This window comes from Falco punctatus (assembly GCF_963210335.1).
Source record: "Falco punctatus genome assembly, chromosome: 4".
NCBI lineage: Eukaryota > Metazoa > Chordata > Aves > Falconiformes > Falconidae > Falco > Falco punctatus.
In genome coordinates, this window is record NC_137583.1 from 54171029 (window position 1) to 54183400 (window position 12372).

Genomic DNA, 12372 nt, shown 5'->3' on the forward strand with positions numbered 1-12372 from the left:
TCTTCACCTCATCCTGCCCATCGCCATGTTAGCCCCTTTTAGGAAGACGGAGGAATGCGGAGCGGCGGCGGCTCCGGCTGCCAAGAGCCCCGGGGCCGCTGATTGGAGCCGCCGCATCAGATGGGGCCGCGGCTGCCCCGTTAAAGGGACAGGCACCCGCCGCCACACCGCCCACGCGCGGCCCGCCCCGCGCGCGACCCCCCCCGCCCCCCTCCCCCCGCCCCCACCCCGCACCCCCTCCCCGCCTCACACCTGCCTCTGCGGTGCAGCATCCCCCGGGAGCATCCTCTGCACCCCCCTGGGGGAAACTGAGGCACGGGGAGGGCTTCACCCCCACCCACCTCCCATATAAATCAAGAAAAAAGCAGGGAGGCTTTTGGGGGCGTAACCCCCCCAGTCTGGGGTGTCGTGGGGCAGCGTCGCTTTTATTATTTATTTCTGGAGCGCTGTCCTGCTGTGGGGAGGAAATGGGGACCCCTGGGGTGAGGGGGGTGTTAAGGTACATTTGGTTTTACAAGGGGGGTGCTGATGGGTGGCACCCCGAAACCCCCTCAGGCCCCAGGATGTGATATGTGGTTTACAGCCACCCCCCGATCCCACCCCCCCACCCACCCCACCCCCCCAAAAAAATAAAGTAGGGTTCATTATTTGCCCCCAGCTCTGCTGGGATCTCCCCAATGCCAGCAGGGAAGAAGGGGTTTAGCATCCCAGTGCCCCCCTGTCCGGCCAGGAGCTGCGTCCCCCCAGACCCTGCATGCTGGGGACCGAGGGGGCAAAGCTGGAGCAGCTGGCCAGGGGGGCGCCTTGCAGGGTCCCACACCTCCGACACTGGGACAAGCTCTGCCCATGGGCACTGGGCTTCACCAGCGCAGGAGAAGACCCACGAGGTGCCCAACCAAGGCGTGTCAGGATGGTGACCACCTCCGAAACCCACTCCTGCCCCCACCATTCCTGTAGATACCATCCAAAATGTTCAAGGTCTAATAAATTCCCTTCTGCCGCCCCAAAAGCAGAGAAACACAACAGCTCGCCAGGGCCCAGCGGGGCTGGGGGCATCCCCGTAGCCCCTGGGCTGCTCCATCCTTATCCCACCTTCCTGGCTCTGTTCCTAACCACTCCCTGGTGCAGACATCAATGTGGTAACGTCTTGCACTTGTTTAGACTCTGCTTTGGTTGCTGCGCGCGGTAACTTCTTCCAGATGTGTAGGGCTCTACATAATGTTGCCTCGCCACGTCCTGCCTGCGCTGGGTTTGTTTAATATTTATTTTTCTTTTAATGCCCTTTCTTGCTCTCAACCCTGCTTCGCTCTATAGGAAAAAATCCTGGCCAACGCCACCAGCACCTCTCTCCTATCAGAAAGCTTTTCGTGAGATGAGTGTTTGGCTCGTCTAGCATGTCTTCTACCCTGGAAACTTTTCCAAAAGCTACATAAGCTCCTGGAAAACACCCGGCTGACGCGCAGCCAGCTCTGGGGTGAGGGTGAGATGAGGCCGGAGGTGGGAGCCGGGGATTTAAGCTCTGCTCCAGAGCCTGAATCCCTGCAGCACCTTCATGGATGTGGCAGAGGGAGCCAGGGCACTCCAGAGCCTGGAGCCATGGCAGCCCTGAAGCACGCAGGTCTGCAGGGACAGGCAGGGGTGGTCACTGGTGCCACTCTGGTGGGCGCACCATGAGGTCCTTGCCTTTTGGGGGATGCTTAGCCCACCTCTCACGTGGAGACATGCATTTGCCAGTCGCAGTTTTTCCTTCCTGATGTGGGAGAAGCTGTTCCTGCAGTGCCACTGCCACCAAGGCAGGGGGAAAAGTCCTGGAAGCGGCACAATCAATGACACATTTGGGTGAAACACTTTATTTGACAAGAGTGACTACATCAACGTTCTGAAGAGATGAAACACACGTGGGTTGGTGGCCACAACCACCCATGGGCTCATGTGGAATTTGCTGTCATGAAGTTCTCAGCAAATCCCACCCAATCCAGTCTGGAGGGATCCCACCCAGCCTGGTTTGATGGCTTTGCTGGGCAGGACAGGCAAGCTGGCCTTGTGCGTGACTGATGCAGCACGGGGGCTGTCCTAACCCGCTTAGGCCACCTCTTCTTCTGCTCCTCATCCCACCGTGCAAGGACCGTGCAGGATGGGATGTAAGATGGTTAACGAGGCACACAGACAACTGATCTCTCATGGGAGCTTTTTTCCTTCAACTGCTGGGATTTCTGAAAGGGGGTACCTCCAAGCTCTTGGTGCCTTCACGCAAAGATCTGGAAGGTCTGGAGTCTTTCTTGGGAGGGTGCGGGCTGGGAGATGGCTCTGCCATATCTTACACAGTGTCATTGGCCAAGGAAGAGGGAATGACCAAGGAAAGGGCTGAGGGTCTGGAGTTCAGTTTGGTTGCTGGTAGGGAACATGTTCTCCAGCAAGAGGGAAGCTCTGGAGAAATTGGTAAACAAGGAGCGCATGGCAGGAGGCCCTGGTGGCATGGGAAAAGTATTGGGTCTCCTCCCTGCCTCTTTGCAGCAGTGGGTGCCCACAAAAGGGACATCTCCTGTAGTTTTCCCTTTTACTTTCTGTCACTGGGCCACAAGACAGCAACCCAGTGGCTCCACAAGGTCACAGTGGGGCTTCAGTGAAGGCTCAGCCACAACACAGAGACTGGAAAACATTTATGGAAACCAGGAGAGGTTCATACTGCCGTGGTATAACTGATCCCTGATACTTCAGTTTGTGTTTCCATAGCTTTGGTCTTCTCCAAGAGAAGCGTCAGCCAGTAAAAGGGACAAGAAGAAAGCTGACAGCCCATCACAGCTCAGACAGCTTTGAGTTGGTGAGGACCCATGCAAGAACCTGGAGGTATTTAAGATGTGTAGGTGTGATGCTCAGGGACATGGTTTATGGGTGGACTTGGCAGTGTGGGGTTAATGGTTGGACTTGATGATCTTAAGGGTCTTTTCCAGCCCAAATTATTCTATGATTGTATGAAGAGCCAAGTGGACCTGGAAGGATATCTCCAAGGTGGTGCCATGTCCTCTTGCTGGCTCTGCCTGCCCGGGCTGGATTCAGCGCTTTAGGTGTAACGACCGTGCTCTGCTGAGCATCTTCTGTAGGCTGGAAGGCAAATGCTCCAGGACATGGTGAGATGAGCTTCCTTGGCATCCACCCTTCCTGAGCCAGCACTGAACCCCCAGCACATCAGGGCGTGCACATGCTTGGGTAGAGCAGGAGGTGAAAGGGTCCTCCAGACTGCATTGGCCTCACCCATGGGACACAGGATGGAGGCTGGGGACGTGGTCAACCCTTTAGGGATGTCTCATGGGCTTGGCAACTGGTTTTCACTCAGCAGCTGGTTTTCTGAGCAGGCGTATGGATCATGGAAAAGAAGGGATCAAATCAGGCCAAAACAGAGAGAAAAAAAAGAAGAAAAAAAAATAGGGAAAGCAAGAACATTCCTGGGGGCTCTCTGGCCTCTCTCCCTCTAACCTCCCGAGTGGAGGAGGAGGAGGAGAGAGACAAAACAAAAGGCACAAGAAAAGAAAGAGCCAAAGCCACATTAGCAGGAGGGTTGCAAGGTCCAAAGCAAGCTGCGCCGTGATGCGAGAAGGCAGGCCCCTTTGCAGGAGCCGCCAGCTCGCCAGGGCCCGGGGGTCCCGCAGGAGATGCAGCCCATTTATGGCCGGGCGCGGAGGGCCGTGGCGCGGGAGCCTGCCCTACTAAGGGAAAACGGCTCCCGCTCGGTGTGCGCAACAAGAACACCCACGGCGAGAGGATAGACAAGCTCTCAAAGGACGGCTGACACACTGCTGCTTCGCGTTGACCCCAATTCTTTTTTGTTTTTTTTAACTTTCCTCCCCCCTCCCCCTGTTTTCTGCCTCCAAACTGGGGGTGGGGGTGGGGTGGGGTGGGGAAGATAATAAATTGCAAAAAAAGCAAAGCAGTTATTCAGGCAGGGCTGGGTGGTTGCAGGTGACACCCTCGTGTTGCGGTGTGGGGGTGAGGTTCAGAAAGGTCATCTGAGGACAGGGGTGAAGCCCCCTGGGCAGGCAGCCCCTCGCCTGGGGGGTGGCCCCCTGCGTGCAGGCAGCTGCCAGCAGAGCTGGGGTTTATCCCGCCCTGTGTGGTGGAAGGGCTGGGATCCAAGCCGGGGAAGACGTCGTTGCTCTACTCCGAACCGCGTGCCAAGACCATCCCTGCACCACGGCAGAGCTCAGCCCGGGCTGACGCGGCATCTCACTGCCTGAGAGGCAGCCACCACCTCCTGAAGCGGCAAAATACACCTTATCCCTAATCAGACGGTGTTTTCCTTTTGCGGATCACGACTCCACTGGAAATGGCTTTTTCTCCTTGGCTGGCGGAGGCAGGGAGCGTAATCCCCATTGCAAGTAAGACCCTGACCCATCAGAAAGGCCAGTGAAGCTCCTGAATGGGTATTTTCTGTATTTTTCATGCCTTAATAATTTGCCCACCCACAGGTATCTGCTGGATCCAGCAACAGCCAGGTTTTAATTCTCAGAGGAGCTCGTATTGGATTCCAGGTCCTGCTTTCTACCAGTTTGGTAATAATTGGGTTTAGTTTTATATGTGGTAATGACAATATTAGGAAGTTTACTTACAAGCCTTAAATTCTAGCACAGTGATGAGAAGATCCAAGTGCTAAAGAAAAATCGCTTGGAGGAGAAAGGTGCGGACCCCACTCATGTATTTCCAGATTCCCTGTGAAATATTTAACATATTTTACCCCTAGAAAAGAAACTGTAGGATCATGGATTTATGTTGGAAGGGGTCTCCTGAGCTCACACAGTTCAAAGGTTTCCTCAAAGCAGGGGTGCGTGTGTCTCTTTTTCTGTTTGCTCGCTGCTCTCTCAGCACTCAAATCCAAGGATGTGGACCAAAGAGGAGCCTTAACCTGTACCCATCACAGCCCAAACATCTGCCCTACTGCTCACACCACGACATACTCCTTGGGTACCCAAACCCAGAGCAGGGTGAGGCTGCGATGCGTCTCTTCACACTGGCTGGCTGAGCATGACTTTAGCGTCTTTGCATCCCTTGCGCGGTGCCGGTGCTCACAGACATCAGCTTGTTAGCGGCAGGACTCGTTAGAATCGGTGCTGCAAAAGCACAGCACCAGGACTGGTGCCTTGGGGTATTTTTTCCAGGTGGGTCCCCTAAAAGCACTGTAAGGGAGGAAAGCGTGGTGCAGTTGACATTACCTTGCTTTTTGAGCTGGTCCTGCTTGTCACTGGGATGAGTTACAGCAGAAGAACAGAGCATTGCCAGCTCTTGGGTTTGGGGGAAAAGGGGCTTGTTTTGGGTGTTACTAATGGTAGGTTGGAAGATCAAGGCCTCTGCACTGGATGCATCAAGCAAGCCAAGCCACGCAAGCCAAGTCAAGTTGTCCTCACTGCCGTTGTGTTGGAGAAGCAATCTCTATTAACAACTTGACTTGGCAGTTTCAACATTTTGGGGAAAGAAATATTTTTATTCCCCCACCAGGCCTTCCTCCAGCCATTATTGGCTACTGCTTTCCTGCATAAGCAGTTTAACTCCTGTTACGTTCAGGGCACTGGACAAAAGGGAACCTTTTTTCCTGAAAAAGCACGTGGGTTCTATGCTATAGGTGGGAAACCCACAGGATTTTATAATATTTTTTTAAAAAAAGATCTCCACAAGACCATTAAAGAAACTAAGTTGCCAGAGAACTGCAGAAAAAGTCCTTTTATTGCTTGAAAGTTGGCTAAAAGACAAGAAACAAAAGGTAGGGCTTTAATGGTCATTTCTCAGGGTGGAAAATAGTCCATGGTGTGGTTCACCAGAGACCAGGTCTGGGGCTTTTTGACATCCTCATCAGCAATCTGGAGGAGTCAGAGCAGCCCTACGTCTCCACGTTTGCAGGTGAGCTCTTCCAAGGTCATCAAGTACCACACCGATGGGAAAAAACTCCAAAAGGCTCTCGAAGAAAGAAAAAGCAGAGAAGAAAATTTCAAATGAGCTTTGGTATAGAAATACATAAATTAAAGAATCTGGAGGAAAAAGGTCTAAACACTGCTTGTGCTGTGCTGAGGTGGGAACTGGCAACAAGAGCCAAGATCTTGGATTGCCACTGGCAGCCCTCTGGAATCACTGGCTCAACGTGTGGCCAAGGTGCATTCAAGGTGGCAGCCAAAAAAAGCCAAGAAATTGTTATTTCTCCACCTTCCCTGAGGGCAGCACTCTGCTGCTGCAGAAAACACTGGTGCATACACGTTTTGACTACTGTGTGTAGTCCCGAGTTCCAACAGGAGCACGATGGTGTTGGAGAAGCAGAAAGAAGACCGACTAAAACGACTAGTAGGATGGGGCAGCTGCTTTGCAAGGTGAGATGACATGCTCAGGACCCTTCAGCCTGGAGAAGGAAAGGCTGCTGGGGGCTTACGAGCGAGGTGCAGCAAATCGTGAAGGCAATGAATACAGTAAATGCGAAACTGTTACTCGAGCGAGTAGCAGATCAGGCTAAACCAAATGACAAAGTCCTCATTCAGCAGCAGGTTGCCACAAGAGCCAGATAACATTAACAGATTCTAAGAAGGACCGAAGAAATTCATGGGCAATAGGTCTGCCAACAGGTGTCAGAGGGAAACAGCTTGGTGGCACCCACCGACACCTGTGGCACAACGATTGCTGCTGCTGGGAGAGGAGAGGGGAATAACTGAAGGTATTTTGCCTTGCATGATCTCCTGAAATATTATTTCCCGTCTCTGCTGGAAAAGACTATTAAGCTAGATAAACTTAGAGAAAAACGGGGCAGTTTACTGGACCTGCCTCTCCTAAATCCAGCGAGATGCACTTGGATTACTGCTCGTCACCTCTAGACTGCATCAAGAAGAAGCAGTAAGCTCCCGTCATTATCCAATCCAGAGTTCATAGATACATTGGCTGATGCAAACCAAAGGACCGGGTTTCTGCAGCAGCTCAGGAAGGCTTTGGTGTCACCCACAAGTCACGTTCGCAGCGCGGCGATGAGTTTGCTTGTTGACGAGCCAGGTGTGGAAGCTGCATGGGTCTTCCCAGCACGGGGCTTGCAGTTCAAAGGCATCTTTACATATCAAAGGATAACGCAGTAAGAAGCAGCATTTCATTATTCAGGAAGTTATAAATTGATATCTTGATTGAAATAATTATCAAGAATTACAGGAAATACCTGGAGTTGCATTTATATTCAAGAGAGGCTTCAGGGAGCAGGGGAAACTTTGCCCCATACAGGAGTTTCTGTGCAGGGATGCAGCACATCAAAAAAAAGTCCCACTTTTCAGAGCCAGCACAGCAGTCCTGCCTCTTATCTATTTTCTTAGAACAAGCCAGATTCTGACTTTTTCCCTTAGATAATCTTGGGCAGGGAGTGATTTTTCAGGCTGCTGGGGAAATGCCGGTGCTTGGTTGAGGTGCAAAGCAGATACATGTGAACTGCAGTAACTTCAAAGCCCCTTCACTTCCCTCTGGCTTTTAGGTCCCTGGAATCCATGGGGAGTATTTCCATCATGATAGGGGTGTAAACTGGTAATGTGAAAGACAAGAAACTATTTTATTCAGTAAATAGTCATATACAGAAAAAACAGTGACTTTTCCTCCCCTGCCTAAGCTGTGGAAAATAATCCCCCAAACCAAAATAATTCCAGGATGAAGATCACACAGAAATAGCCTGATTCATAGTAGTGCTGGAGAAAAATATTAAATGCTGGTATCCTCAATTCCAGGAGAATGCAGAAAAATATTAATTAGAGAAGGTCACAGGGGTGGAGTGGAGGCCTGGGGTAGGTGTCTGAGGGTGAAAAGCTCAGCAAGTGTGCACCGCCACTCGGTTTTTCAAAGATAAAGTTACAGGGGATCTCCAAGGGTGACTATGGAGAACAAGCAACAGGCACCTTCAGCCAAGGTTTTGTAAGACTCAGCACCCAGGATCTCAAGTCAGACAAGCCGAATTTCGAGTGCAACGAAGTCCCAGCCCCTGCTCGCAGCCCAGCATCCCCGGCGCAGCTGTGCTGGCGTGGCTGGAAGAGGGAAGATGGCAGGGACAGATGACACGAGGCTGGAGGGAAGCAGTGCTGGAAGGAGGGAACATTGCTCGGAGGAGTTATTTATGATCCGCCAGGAAACCAAAGAGATACACAGCCTGAGAGTCCCTGGGGATCTGTCCCGGGCCTGGTACTGCTCAAAATATTTTTTTAATAATTACTTGCATGAATAGAAAATTTGCTTCTTACAGCTGCAAATGATACCAAGCCGGGAGGGACTTCAAGTACTTTGGAGGATGGGCTGGAACTTCAAAACAATCTTGATGCATTAGAGAAATAGCCTGGGAAAAAAAACAAAAAACAAACAAAAAAAAACCCCGGCTGCAATTTAGTAGAAACAAAGGGAAAACTTGCTGCTTGTGTAAGAAAGTTTTGCTGCAGAGCACAGCTCGAGCAGGGAGCTGGTGAGATGGGATGCAGCAGGGGAAGGCAGAGGCAGCAGCGCATCCCTGCCTGGATCGAGCAGCCCTCCTCACCCTGTTGCAAAAGCAGCAACCCATGAGCAGGGACACAGCAACCTTGCCTGCAGGACACGCGGAATGATGCTTTAGATCCACATGGCACCAGAAAGCCTTGGCTGGAGTATGTTGTCTGCTTGGGTACGGTGATTTGGGGAGGTCAGGGGCTGGTGGTAGAGTCCAAGAGATGGTCAGAGCTAAGAAGTTGCAAAAAAACCCCACAAAAACCCCACAAAAAACCCCAACCAACCCAAATACCACCCCAAAAAACACCCCAAAGGACTTGGAGTTATTTAGTCCAGAGACTTGGGCAAGAACTAGCCCAACCCTTCCTCAAATATTTAAGGTAGCCTTTTTCCCTCTACTTAAATATTTAAGTAGGAAGAAGTCATTCTCTTCCTGACTGCAACAAGTAGTGATGGGCTTAAGTGGCAGCAAAGGAGCTTTAGTTTAGACATCAGGAAATATATACGTATTATTTTTTTTTATAGTGTGGATAGTTCAGGCAATTTTGGTTTTGGCACTTCGACTACAGAATCTCAGCGCTGGCAATTTTTACAAATAATTTGGATAAGAACTACTGTGACTTATACAGCTAGAGTTGATCCTGACTCTGAGAGAGGAAACTCTGCACAGCTGAAAAGGTCCCTTTCTGCTCCATTCTTCTGGCACAACCTTTTTCTGAAAGGCGTTGGTTCAAAGCTGTTGATAGAAATGAAAGATGATCGTGAAATCTGGGCAGCTTCCTGCAGGACGTCCATAGGAAATCCAACACTAAAGCTGGATTTCTCCATCAGTAAGTGGGTTTTGGCCCATAGAGCTATTTTGATAAAAAAAATTGGGGTTTGGCTGTTTCCCCCCCTAGTTTAATGGGAAAAAATTAAGAGAGGTCTATTGCTAAGCTCAGAAGATCTAAAACCTCACCAGGTAGCAGAGGCACGAGGCAGGCTGTGTTTTACACATCGTTAGCTCATAGTGCCAGGTTCACTGCTGTTGACCAAATTATCCTTAGACAGTTCTGGTTTCTGGGGTAGCCGATCCTACCCAGCTCAGCAGGGAATCACATCTTCACAGGATGCTTGAGAGCTCTCCAGAGTGGAGAATTGCCCCAGATGACACAAGGGGGCTTTGGTGGTACGGAGAAACCAGCATCCATCTCAAAGTCTTAGGTAATGCTCCACTCGCCAGACTGTCTTCCCACAGCTGAGAACATCAGGTACTCGGTATCCTCCCCCGCTTGTTTTTCTTGACTCCTTAAAATGAACAACTGTTTGTCACAGGGGAGAGGTTTAATCCTTGCAGAAGGGAAAGGTAAGGTCCAAGGTCAAGAGCTCATGGGCTCAAGGCTGATGCTCTTCAGCCGGAGCTCAATCACCACGTAGGTCCCAGCAAGCAGAATATAAGATTATCTAGCTTGTTCCCCCCAAATCATGCTGAAACTCTGGTGCCAAATAGCGATGCTGCTTGCTGAGCAGCTGCTGCTCCGTGCCAGTGATGAGGGGTGACAGCAGCAAGCTGTCACATGGAGGGCCCTGAGCAGCCCCATGAACTGGACAGAACAGGGACTGACTGGTGCCTGCTGGGAAGACACTGAAAGTATGTGAAATGAAGTGACCAAGGAACCGCTGCTTGCTATGTCTCTTAAAATAGGAGCTGAGAACACTCAATGAAATTAGCAAACTACATATTACAGTAGAAAAAAATGAATTCCTCATCCCCAGTGTTCTTTCTTTAAAAGGTGGAAGCCATCACTACAGGATTCTGCAGACCTCAGCAGCATAAAGGGATTAAAAAAAAACCACCCAAGATTCCCAACTGCTTTATACAGCCATTATTAAACACAGTGGTTCACACACAGCCGTTGCAAAAAGCCTGCTAAATTTACTGAGGAAGGATCACGTATTTGTCCTCTTGGTTTTTCTTTTCTTTGTACACCTGCAGCTTGGTTACAGCCACTGCTACACTGCTTTTACTCCAGGACCTCAGCTCGTTCGTGCTAGGGAAGCTTTGCAGCTGGCTGCCCCCCGCTTCGGGGGCTGCCCCCTGCCTGGGATGTACGTTCTGCACAAAGTGGCAGTGGGTTTGGCCACGTCAAGGGGGCTGGGGGCTCCGAGGGCAGAGGTTTGCCAGGGACGTGCTCACCTCACTGCCCCTTGAAGTTCTGTGACATAATTTAATAATAATATATATTTACATATTTCATATAAACATAAAATTGACATAGTTACCAATTTTAAAAAGCCCAACGCTTGCTTTATGGTGAATATCTGGCCCTCTCACTGGAATGGGTTTTCTTTTTCATTTCTCCTTAATCATCCCTCTCCAGCCAGCGCTCGGAGCCCCACGAGCCTCCGCTGGCTGATCTCGCTGGTCGCTCCCTAGAGCCAGGCGCTTCTCCTGGACGTGCAGCAAACAGCCCCTTCCCCTCTCCATCCCCGAGCACCTTCTCATCCCTCCCCTGGCTTTTCCTGGCTCGTTTTCCAAAAGGCCCCAGGAGAAGCTACGCAGGTGCTGCCCGAGCGCCGGGCTGGGCAGCTGAGGCGCTGGGAGAAGGACTCCTCCTCAGCCGCTGTCGTGCACCATGAGCTGGAAGAAAAAGAAAACCCAAGAGGAAGGGCAGCCTCTTCTTCCTGGCTGAATTAGGGAATTAATTAAGGAATTAACGGAGGAATTTTGCAGCCTAAGGCCAGGACGGGAGCTACAAGTGTTCACAAGCTGCGTTGGGCTCGGCCCTCTCCATGTCAGCCCATCCTTTGGGTAAGGACACTGGTTTCCTTGGGCTGCACCGCGCTCTTTCAAGGACGGATCCACTTCACAGCAGAAATATCAATTAGTACCAAATTAATGCTCACCCCCTCTTTGTGCATCTGCTGTGACTCTGAAATATTACCTTCATTAAAAAAACAAACTCCCAAACTGCCACAGCTGTCTGATTTCACGCGTGCACTCCTATCTACTTCAGAGGGATTACATGGGCATTAATTAATTCAAGACTCGGTCCCTTTACCAGTTTATATACTTTTTAAACAGTTTTAACTTAGCACAGTCAAGCAGCTAAAGCATATTACAGCCAGGTGGAAAATCATCATTGTTTCACCACCGTATTAAAAAAAAAAAAAAGTAAATTATTTATATGGCTGTTAAGTAGGGGTGGAGTATGCAAAGCTTTATCTTGTCATGATTTAAATCCCAGGCAGTGTTCAGTTTGGAAATTACACCAGATGGATTCCAGAGTGCAGCTCAAGGTCATCTAAATACTGTGCTCTGCTCCAAACCGTAAGCATGATCATCACAAACCACACAAAGCCATCAACAGAAATTTAATACACTGTCAGATACTCGGTGATCTTCTGAAAGAGCACTTACATGCTCCTTACCCTCGAGTGCAAGGACACAAATAGCCCTTGTTTAAAAGCAATACGGGAGGAAGGAAATCTCTCCGCGTGTCGGTATCATAGGAAAAGTGCATTTATGCTGTTGCTTTGTAAATAAATGCTTTACAAGAGCTGGTTGTTCGATAGCCAGATGGTTCAGTTAGTGTTGGCTTATTCTAGGCGAGTTAAGTCACTCACCTGCAACTGGAGACAGAGCACTCGCTCTCAGGAGTTACACACAGTATCCTGGGCAGTACGTACGGGGTAATCCATCACCCAAACAACCCAAGACACACAGACCTAACCCTATGGGGAACTTCCCCCTCCCTCTTTTTTTTTTTTTTTTAAATGAAACCATTTACATTTGAGTAATACTTTTACCAAACTGCGGGTTTTAAGACTTAATAGAGAAATGTCACTAATGAGTAATAGACGAGTGGGTGTCAGCTGCTCTATTTTTGCCATGGCGCGCCCCAGCACGGCGCCCTGCCTGCAGCC